The sequence below is a fragment of the Anopheles arabiensis genome, chromosome 2 (genome assembly GCF_016920715.1).
Source record: "Anopheles arabiensis isolate DONGOLA chromosome 2, AaraD3, whole genome shotgun sequence".
Taxonomy (NCBI): domain Eukaryota; kingdom Metazoa; phylum Arthropoda; class Insecta; order Diptera; family Culicidae; genus Anopheles; species Anopheles arabiensis.
Window position 1 is genome coordinate 90,520,886 of NC_053517.1, and position 9,185 is coordinate 90,530,070.

The 9,185-nt window shown below is 41.7% G+C and overlaps 1 non-coding gene across 1 annotated transcript; it reads left to right on the forward strand.

Annotated features, from left to right (window-relative positions):
- Positions 1-8,210: 8,210 nt before the first annotated feature.
- Trnai-uau lies at positions 8,211-8,308 on the forward strand. The gene is made up of 2 exons: positions 8,211-8,248; positions 8,273-8,308. It is a non-coding gene; the product is annotated as a tRNA-Ile (tRNA).
- The last annotated feature ends 877 nt before the right edge of the window (positions 8,309-9,185 follow it).

Below are 9,185 nucleotides of genomic sequence, written 5' to 3' on the forward strand. Positions count from 1 at the left end.
GCACACAAAATAAGTTCTTTCTACGCATGAATTGTGCCGTTGGATTACCTTACGCTGTCATTGATTGATTGCTGACGTGTTATCGTTGCGGCCTTTAATCGACTCGAGCTTCAATTCGCAATTCGAAGAATAATTGTAATCTCTTGCAACCAGTGATAACTGCATTATCTATCGCTTTTAATTCCAATCCTCCTCCTCCCTCTCCACGTCCCTTTCAACGGTAGAGCTTGTGGCGGTAAAAATGTGGCGTAGCTCTCGAGTAAGCGATAAGCGCGATCGTGGTCAGCGTTTTTTCACAGACACTTGTCGGCTGGTGGGGGACGCCGCTGGACACGCGCTGCCTGGGATACTTGACAGATTGTTTGCTAGCTTCACTCCGTACTGAGCAAGTAGGATAGTAAGGCGTTGTCGATTTTTAAAATTAGACCATTGCATAGAGCGGAAAAGGGTGCGAAACGGGCTCAAGTGCAGCTGGTGCGTACTGCAAAGGTAATCAGTGCGCGGCACGGAAAGAGAAGCAATCGCATGCTCATGATTTTCTTTGATTTATTAAAACAACAACACTTGATCCGATCTGTTTGCCGATCAATCGAGCTGCTGTGTAGTGCGGTGTTGCTTTATCAGAGATCAAACTCTTTCTTTTTCTTACGCTACGGGTTACTCTTATTGACACAGTTCGCAGCACTTTAGATGTAGGAATCGTACAAAACAAAACAATTGGTAGTAAAGAGGAAGAATCTATCCAAAAATGAACCAAACTTTGTTGTATAATACGGCTGTCATCTATGACAAGTCAGTTGGACTTCAATAATTCTCATCAGAAACAAATAAGAACGAAATCTCACCTTGCTGCAAGTTTGAGCGCTGCACCTCAATGAGTAAAAAGATAAATTGGACAGCTAAACGACTTGTTGAGCCAAATCTATAATAAAAAGCCGTGCATTAAGTTCGTTACATACTAAACAAAACGATGAGGTATTGTAACATTTTTGATGATTTTTGCAGCGCTCCAAAACGTTTTTAAAATTGGCATAGGAAACAGGAGTAAAAGCCGCATTTAAAAGGTATTAATTATTTTTCTCTACAAAAACACTCTCCCTTCCTTTGTGCCGCTCTTATACAGTCATGCAAATGTTGGGAGTCGATGTCGAATGGTAGCTCCAGCCTTATTATCCTCGTCTTATCACTGTTGAATGGAACTTTTCTCATAATTTTCCCAAACCCTGGCTGCGTTTCAGCCGTGCGTGCGCCCTTGTCACCAGGTTTTGCGCCAAAGTAGCTTATTGTGAATGCCAAGGTTTCGGTTCACTTCCACAGAGGCGCTACGATATCGTGGTGGAGGCGGCTTTCTTTCCCGGCCATCATCGGGGGCATTGCAAAATCATTTGAATTATTGATTCACACAATTCATAAAGCCGACCGAGTATCATCGTTTCCTTGTGCTAGTCCAACGCGTTAGACGGTTGGCAGAACAATGGCCAGCGTGGTAAGGATGGTTACAAGGATCAGCAGGGTAATGAGGTTGGGTGCATTTGAGACGGTTCAGCGCGTGGTACAAAGAAATGATTTCTTCTTAAGACGGGTTCCACGCAGCGTGGACGATGATGAATGCGAAGGGAACGCAAAGACTGGGACGCGAAGTGGATGGTCCGCTTTGGTTTGATGGTTGTTAAAATTATGTAAACAATTTTAATCCTTCGCCCGCTCGGTGGATTGTGGACGCCGCGAGGACACTCGCTAGAGCTCCAGGCTAGAGCAGTTGGATGCAGAACAAAGCACGCGCGAACAGGATCAGCGCTTCGAAGAGGTCGAGCAGGCCAAACCGGGAGGAAGTGTAGTTGGGTGAATAAAAAAGGCAATCATACTTGAGCGTACCAATGACAAGGGACTTTAGAGTCCATTAATAATCGACGCTGTGTGAGGCGCTTTGCGGAAGAGCGCGCACTTTCCAGCAGGATTAGAAACGGTGCGTCAACAATCGACCGAAAGTCCGATCTTTGACTGTTAGATTAATCAGTGAGTGAACTGTGTAAAATAAGTTATGATTTATCTTGGATGCGAGCATCGCTCCAATTTCGCATCTATTAATCAAATTTCCACAAGCAGAAGCAATATGCATGATAAATGTCATTTACTTCCGAATAATCTTCACCCGTGTGCCGCCTTTTGCCTTAAAACAAACCGCTTGAAAACACTTTCCCGACCCACGGAGCTGCTCCCTCGCGTAAAGTTAATTATGCGTTTCAATCGAATTTCCACTCTTTGCCTACTTCAAAGGGAACAGCCAGCAGTACAGCCAATATTGCCGAAAAAAGGGGTTAACTCAATTTCATGGCAGCTAATGCGCTCGTCGACTGCCGGTAGGAAGTAGCTGCTTCTTCGCCAGGCCGCTCTCCGGGGTTGTGACCGGGTAATTCGATCAGCGAAGATCAATACCGACGGCAGGGGTGCGGTTTGCGACCATGCAGACAAAATGGGACAAACCAGATGACAAAAGCCATCACATTTTATCCTGCTGCACACACACACACAGACAGTTTCAAGCAGCGAAAGCAACGTTTGTGCCTTCCAAGACGTCGTCGTCTTCCTTGATTAGGGCGCTTCAAGAAGCTTCAGATGCTTCTTAATCGCTTCAAATGGAACGCAAACCTCATCCCACCCTTCAGAGCAGTGGAGGTTTTTGCTGGTACGTTGCGAGCGGACTTATTGCAACTTTGCTTTAGATAAAACAATGGGGAGCCGATTCCTCTTTTTGTTGTGTCAATCCTTCAAAGGAAAGAATAGAAAGCATCTTAGCGTCATTAAAATGAAACTCCGCTCCGCGAGTTGATGATGGGGGAAAGGAAAACTCTTGACTGCACTTGCGGCGGTGCAATGTACATTTCCCATAGCTCGTTTGTTTTATTTTTTCTTGCGCCATTGAAGATGCAGTTTTATGTCTTGATTTTAAGGTCAGCAGTGTTTTTTTTTCCATTACGCTGGAAGTTCAGTCGGGAACAGTAGTTAGAGCGTTAATTCTTCTTTTGTTGAGTTGACGTGTCAATTTCGTACAATTTTATAGTTTTTTATGAGAAAAAACGCGGATAGTAAACGGTGGAAAGAAACAATCTCAACGATGTCATTAATACAAACAATGAACGTCAGAATGGCATTTCTTTATACTTGCTAGGGGAAGTGGTATAAACTTTCTTAGCAATGAAGGATTTTTTGTGTTTTATTTTATTTTACTGGTTTTATTATACTTCACTTTGCTTGTTGTTCGTGTTTATTAGTTCAAATACGATTCACGCAAACATCATGATTGATTTTTAAGTTATTTGAAATAAAATAAGAAGTATGTTTTATTGCTTATTTGATCATCATAATTTGTAATAAATTACATGATGCGTTCTCTGTTTAAAATTACATTTTTTTAATGTGTTACGTTAACTTATTATACAGATTTTACAGCCGAGACAATCATCATAATGATTTTTTTCAGCGTTCTGTGACAGTGTTTCGTTCCGCAAGTAGTCACGGTTTTAAAGTGATTTAAATTTCGCGATTTTTTTACGATCCTAGTGAAGCATCCATTTTAGTAGCGCAGTGAAAAACAACTTCAAAACCGTCTTTATACGTAAAAAAGAGGTAAGGGAAGAGATTTCGACTAACCTAAATACCCGCGGTCGTCTCATTTCGCGCTCAGATAAAATGGAAAGGGACTGGGGGGACTTAGCTGGACATTTTAACTCAGTTCTTTAACAGCTAGAACACCACGTTCCGGATCACTTCTCATTCGATTATGGCGCGCTTAGCGATCTTCTTACAGGAACTGATTTTAATGAGGAAGATGCTACGGTATTTTTTTTTTCTACCCATTTCGCTCCCTCGCGGACAATGGTCTGACGTTGCTGGCCTGGGCAAATTACGTCCAATCGTCCGGCAGCCTTTAGCTCCGTAGCTTAAGCGAAGACACAACCGCACCGGAAGCGCTAGCGCCACCGTGCAAGACACAACATCGGGAGCACCACCATGGGCAAAGGAAGCAATAATATCCTTTCGCGCTCAATTACAATCGCAAAAAGCGTGTAAGTCACAAAACGTTTTCTTTTCTCTCGACCCACTCCAACATCCCCTCCCCCCAACACTGCTGCAATTGGCCGTAACCCGTTGTGCAGTGCAGTGAGAAGGTGGCGGTACGGGAAGAGTTGTCCATAAATTGACTCCTTCGCCTTCGCCAGCGTCTTCACCCGGGGCTCGGGAAGAAAAGCACGACCGTCGCCGGTAGGGGTAAGTGCCAGTGCCACTGTTCGATGAATGAAGGAGATAAATAAAATGGGATTAATTTATAATTAAATGATGATAATTTCCGCGTGCTGCTCTCGGGCAAGGATTTCCCGCCCGGTTTCGGGCGTGTCGGGTCATAGCGAACGGAGTACCCAGGAAGGGGTTTTTGGTACCGAAATCCCACTCAACTAGGTAGCTAGGGGTAGGTGGACAACTTGGTGGAACACGACCACCAGGACCCGGCCAACGGGAGGGGGCGTCTATTGTATTAGTAACGCAGATGATTTCGACAGGGGCGCTTCCCATGGTAAGCTTACGGGGTTATTAAGACGTAAGACGTTGGTTTTAAGCGTTTCGGTAGAACGAGTAAGACTGTGGTAGGTGAGCGATACCGGGACAAAATATAGCCGATACCGATACAAGATTCGTGGAAAGTTTTAGTTTTAGGAAACTAGTTATAGTCGCGCAAAGCATATGCATCTGCGAAAAGTGAAACTTTCCACTTATTTAATTCAGTTTTCATGCAGCAGTTTTTTTTTCGGTTTCGATGGAGAATGATAACGATTTTCATAACCTTACTTGGTTGGTTCGCATTGTTACGTTTTCAGCGGAGCGGTATTTTGATGATGGAATTTCAATTTTCCCTGGAATACCGATCCGTTTTCTTCCAGCTGCTATCGTCTTGACTTATGGGAAAGCTTTCTAACGAAATAGATGATGTGAAAGCAGCAGCACCAAAGCATTCCGGCGATTCTCCGTGGAAGAAATAAATGCGATAGAAGATAGGTTAGAGTAAAAGTAAAGTAAATGTATAACATTTTATTTTATTTAATGCCAAACATATTTCACGAGAAATATAAAATATAAACAGGAAAAATATAAATATAAAAATATAAAAAAAATTTCACGAAAAATATAAAACATTTGTTTAACTATTTCTAACTCATTTCATCTCAACAACATAGCAAAACTCCCTCGAAATACCTAACAGCAGCATTCAAGACTCGTCTCGTGTCGATTCATCTGCAAGCATTCCTATTTGCCGGTGGAATCGATTCTGCTTTCCGTTCAATTAAATTTCGCTTAAAAACGCATTCCACCGCCTTATGCTAACCGAATCGAAAATGAGTAAATTTCTGTTCGAAGCTCCACCAGCACGAAAGGGAATGGTTAATTCAATGTTGCAGATACGATCCGTGTTGTGGCGGTGGTCCCGCGCACTCTACAACCCCCTCTGCTTCGTTATGTTTTCAATCATCAAACCCACCAGATCGACGCCCTATCTCGACGCTCGACGCGCAAATTGTACCACCAGATAGCCAACCGCATAGCATTTTCGTACCTCGGTTTCGGGTACGGCGGTAAGGATCTCTCGGAACGCATTAGTGTGGTTATTTATGACACCGCCGGCTTGATGGTGAACGCAACCATCGAACACAATCGAACGAATCGAACGGCTTTTTCTCCACCACAGCAGACCGCTTCTGGCTGCTCGAGTGGAAATGTACGACCCCAAATGGAAACGCCATTTTGCCTGGGAGTAAGTAAGTAGCAGGAAATAAAGGGAAAAAAAGAGACACTGCCAAAAACCGATCTCATCTCGCGAATTGAGTCGTAAGCGGTCCCAACCATTCGTTCAACCAGTTAAACCATGCTGGATCGTGCATAAATATGCTAATAATAGAAGTAGAACGTAGCCACACCCGATTGCACGATTGGGAAACGTGGGTGCACGATGTTTTCCGCAATATGTGTTTTCCCCCAAATTCTCAACGCCCATTGATAACGATGCGCGTTGGCAGGAGAATTGCAGCATTCGAGCAAATGTGCCAAAAAAGTAGACTAGCACGCACAGCGGTGAAGATCCAGTGTAGCAGAGAACTCATAAAATAGAAAATTGTCCTTTCGGCTACGGTTGGCAGGGGAAATGGAACGGAACAGAAAGGGGTGGGTGTGATTTTCTCCCATTAACCGCAAACAAACACATGGGAACACTTCAAATCAACGGCTTCGGGGGAGTTTTCTCTCGCTTTCGCTTGCCCGCACATCGGGAAAATCGGCTCGCGTGTAGGTGTGTAAAAGCGTATAAAAGCGCCCATCTTTCCCGCTTGTTGTGTTGCGGGGGGGTTTCGGTGTGTAACATCACTACCCTCCTCACACACCGACCGGAAGCTGGGAACTCCAGTAAGCAAACGTTTCATTCGATTCCGTTCGCTTGGTGCGGTGCGGTTTTCGCTAAGAAGCTCAGAGCGCAACGCAGGCAGAAGGGAGGAAAGAAGCAAGGACAAGAACCAAGTGGGCGAACCCGCTGGAAAGGAAAAACAGACGACTACAAATTTGGACGATATGTTTACGAATTTACTTAACATTCAGGCATGGGCATGGGGTTTTAGGGTTGGGAATTTGGCAAAGGAACAGAATGGGAAAAACGGGGGAATATTTCTAACACTCGCCCTCGGGTGGAACCACTCGCTCCGGGACGCCGGGACGCACTAAGCCGAGGTACAATTCTTCCGGTTACGGTTCGTTGTCGTATGCGTTGATGTCGAATGTGATTTGATTGCGGTTTGATGAGCAGCAGGTTGTGTGAACAGATCGAGAAGAAGTGAACTAAGAGGCAAAAAACAAGAAATAAATTCAGTTTTAAGTGAGTCGGGTGGGGAGGGGGGTTGGGGGAGGGCAGGTGAAAACAATTCCCAAGAATTTATCACATGTGTAATGTTACGAGAATGAGAAAACTCGGTTACTGGTTTAAACCCTGCAGCAAGGGTTGGGGTAATGTAAGGAATGTAAATGTAAAGTAATGTAATAGTGAACTGAAATCGTAATGCATTGTGGTAGGTGGCTAGAAGAGCTATTTCCAACATTATGATTGAATTGGTAGTAGTATTTACAGGAAATTATTGGTTCTAGGTATACAACTGCTTTTAGTTGAAATTTTGCATGTATTGTCACCAATATGAATAGTATGATGAATGCAAGTATAGCGAACAAAGACTACATGGTGTTTGTTTGTGACATCTTTTCTAACTGTTTATTTATTCTCATTGTTTCCATTCCCATAACATTTTTAACGCATACTTACGAGTTACCTTTGTAATAAAGGCATTCAAACAACAATAATAAACGGTTAACGCAATTTGTGTAAGAATTTGATATTTCAAGCAGCTTTTATTGTTACGGACACCATTGTTACAGAAAACTATAAATGAAAATTTTCTGGAAATACTTTTACTATTTTCCGGAAAAAAAATTACTTAGTGTTTCATTCAAATCATACTTCTTATATAAAGCATTTACAAATTCATATGCGTCTGTTTAAAGCTTTTTAATGGGTGTGTTGACCTTTATCTTTGACCCTATTTTACCCTACTTATATACTATAATAATATGAGTAATAATTAAAATAATATGAATAATAAATATCATAATTTGAACATTAAATATAATAATATGAATATAATAATGATAAACTCTTAATAAATTTAATTAAAATTTATTTAAATTTAAGATAAATTTCATAAGTTAGTTAATAACTTAACCACCCCTAGTTTCGTTTGAATTATTTGTTATTAACAATGTGAAACACAACAAAAATATGTATTTCTACATTAATGAAAACACACATATACTTTTTAATTTTAATTTTCGTAGTCAACACAGCTTATTGTATAGCAGTCTGCATTTTATCTAATCATCGCTTTCGTTTATTGGTAAAAATAAGAAAATTAATGCAAAACAAATTTTACCACAACACCACAACAATCACCCGATACAACCAACAACAATAGTATTTACACAACGTGAGATGAATCACCCGCCGAGAACACGACGATTATTCAACTCTTTCATTATCACATTACACGACCATTTGTTATTGCATCATTCTAACGTGCCCGCATAATCGCTAACCTACACGACACAATGCGGCTAATAGCGCACACGCTCCAGTGGCGCAATTGGTTAGCGCACGGTACTTATATGACAGTAATCGTTGCTTCGAGCGATGCCGTGGTTGTGAGTTCGAGCCTCACCTGGAGCAGCAACAGTGTTGTTGCTTAACCGAAGCTTTTTTAGACACACTCAGTACATTACATAATACCCTTTTCTTGCGAAGAGATGTTTGATTTGGTGTTGATACTTACATTTACTTCATTATTTGAAAGAAGTAGTAGTAGTAGTAATCATTGGTTAAGTTGCTGTTGTTGATATGTGTTGAGTATAGTGTAATGAAAATAGTGTATGACAGCTCGGCGTTTGAATAATGTAAAGTAAGGGAATAGCCAACAAATTATGAACAAAACTGTGTTCATATCTCGCTATTATCAGTTGTTTCTTGTTACTGTTTTGTATATGCAAAAAAAAACTAAATGTTGTATAAAGTGTTGCGGTCCAGTTTCATTGCCATCAAGCCTGCGCTCTTTTATTTTCGCAGTTCAATGCATTTTTACTTTAATTTAATAAACAAAGTCAAAATTAACAGTACCAAGAACTAAACTATGTTTATCTTTCCACAGCTAAACATCCAGCATATCTTTAAAATAATGAATGCTGAAATCAATGAACATTGTATCAGGTACAGAATCATCCGAAGAGGGCAAAAAAAAAAGTACGGAAACCACATCCGGCAAACCGGAAACGATGAATGTCACAAAAGCGTGACTTGTGTCGTTTGTTTACGCGTTTCTTATCTCGACGAAATGATTTCGCTTAAGCTATGCTTTTCACTTTCCCGATGAGGAAAGTCCTTCTCCGCATCCCGTGCTTCGGAAACGGAAAAAGATGGTCCAATGCGGACCAGGCGACTACGAAATGACAAACAAAAAAAGTAATACGTAGGAAACCATAACGAAAGAAATGAAAGCGCCAGCGACATCGGAAAATCTTCCAATTATCTCACCGGTTGTCAGTCAACCTTT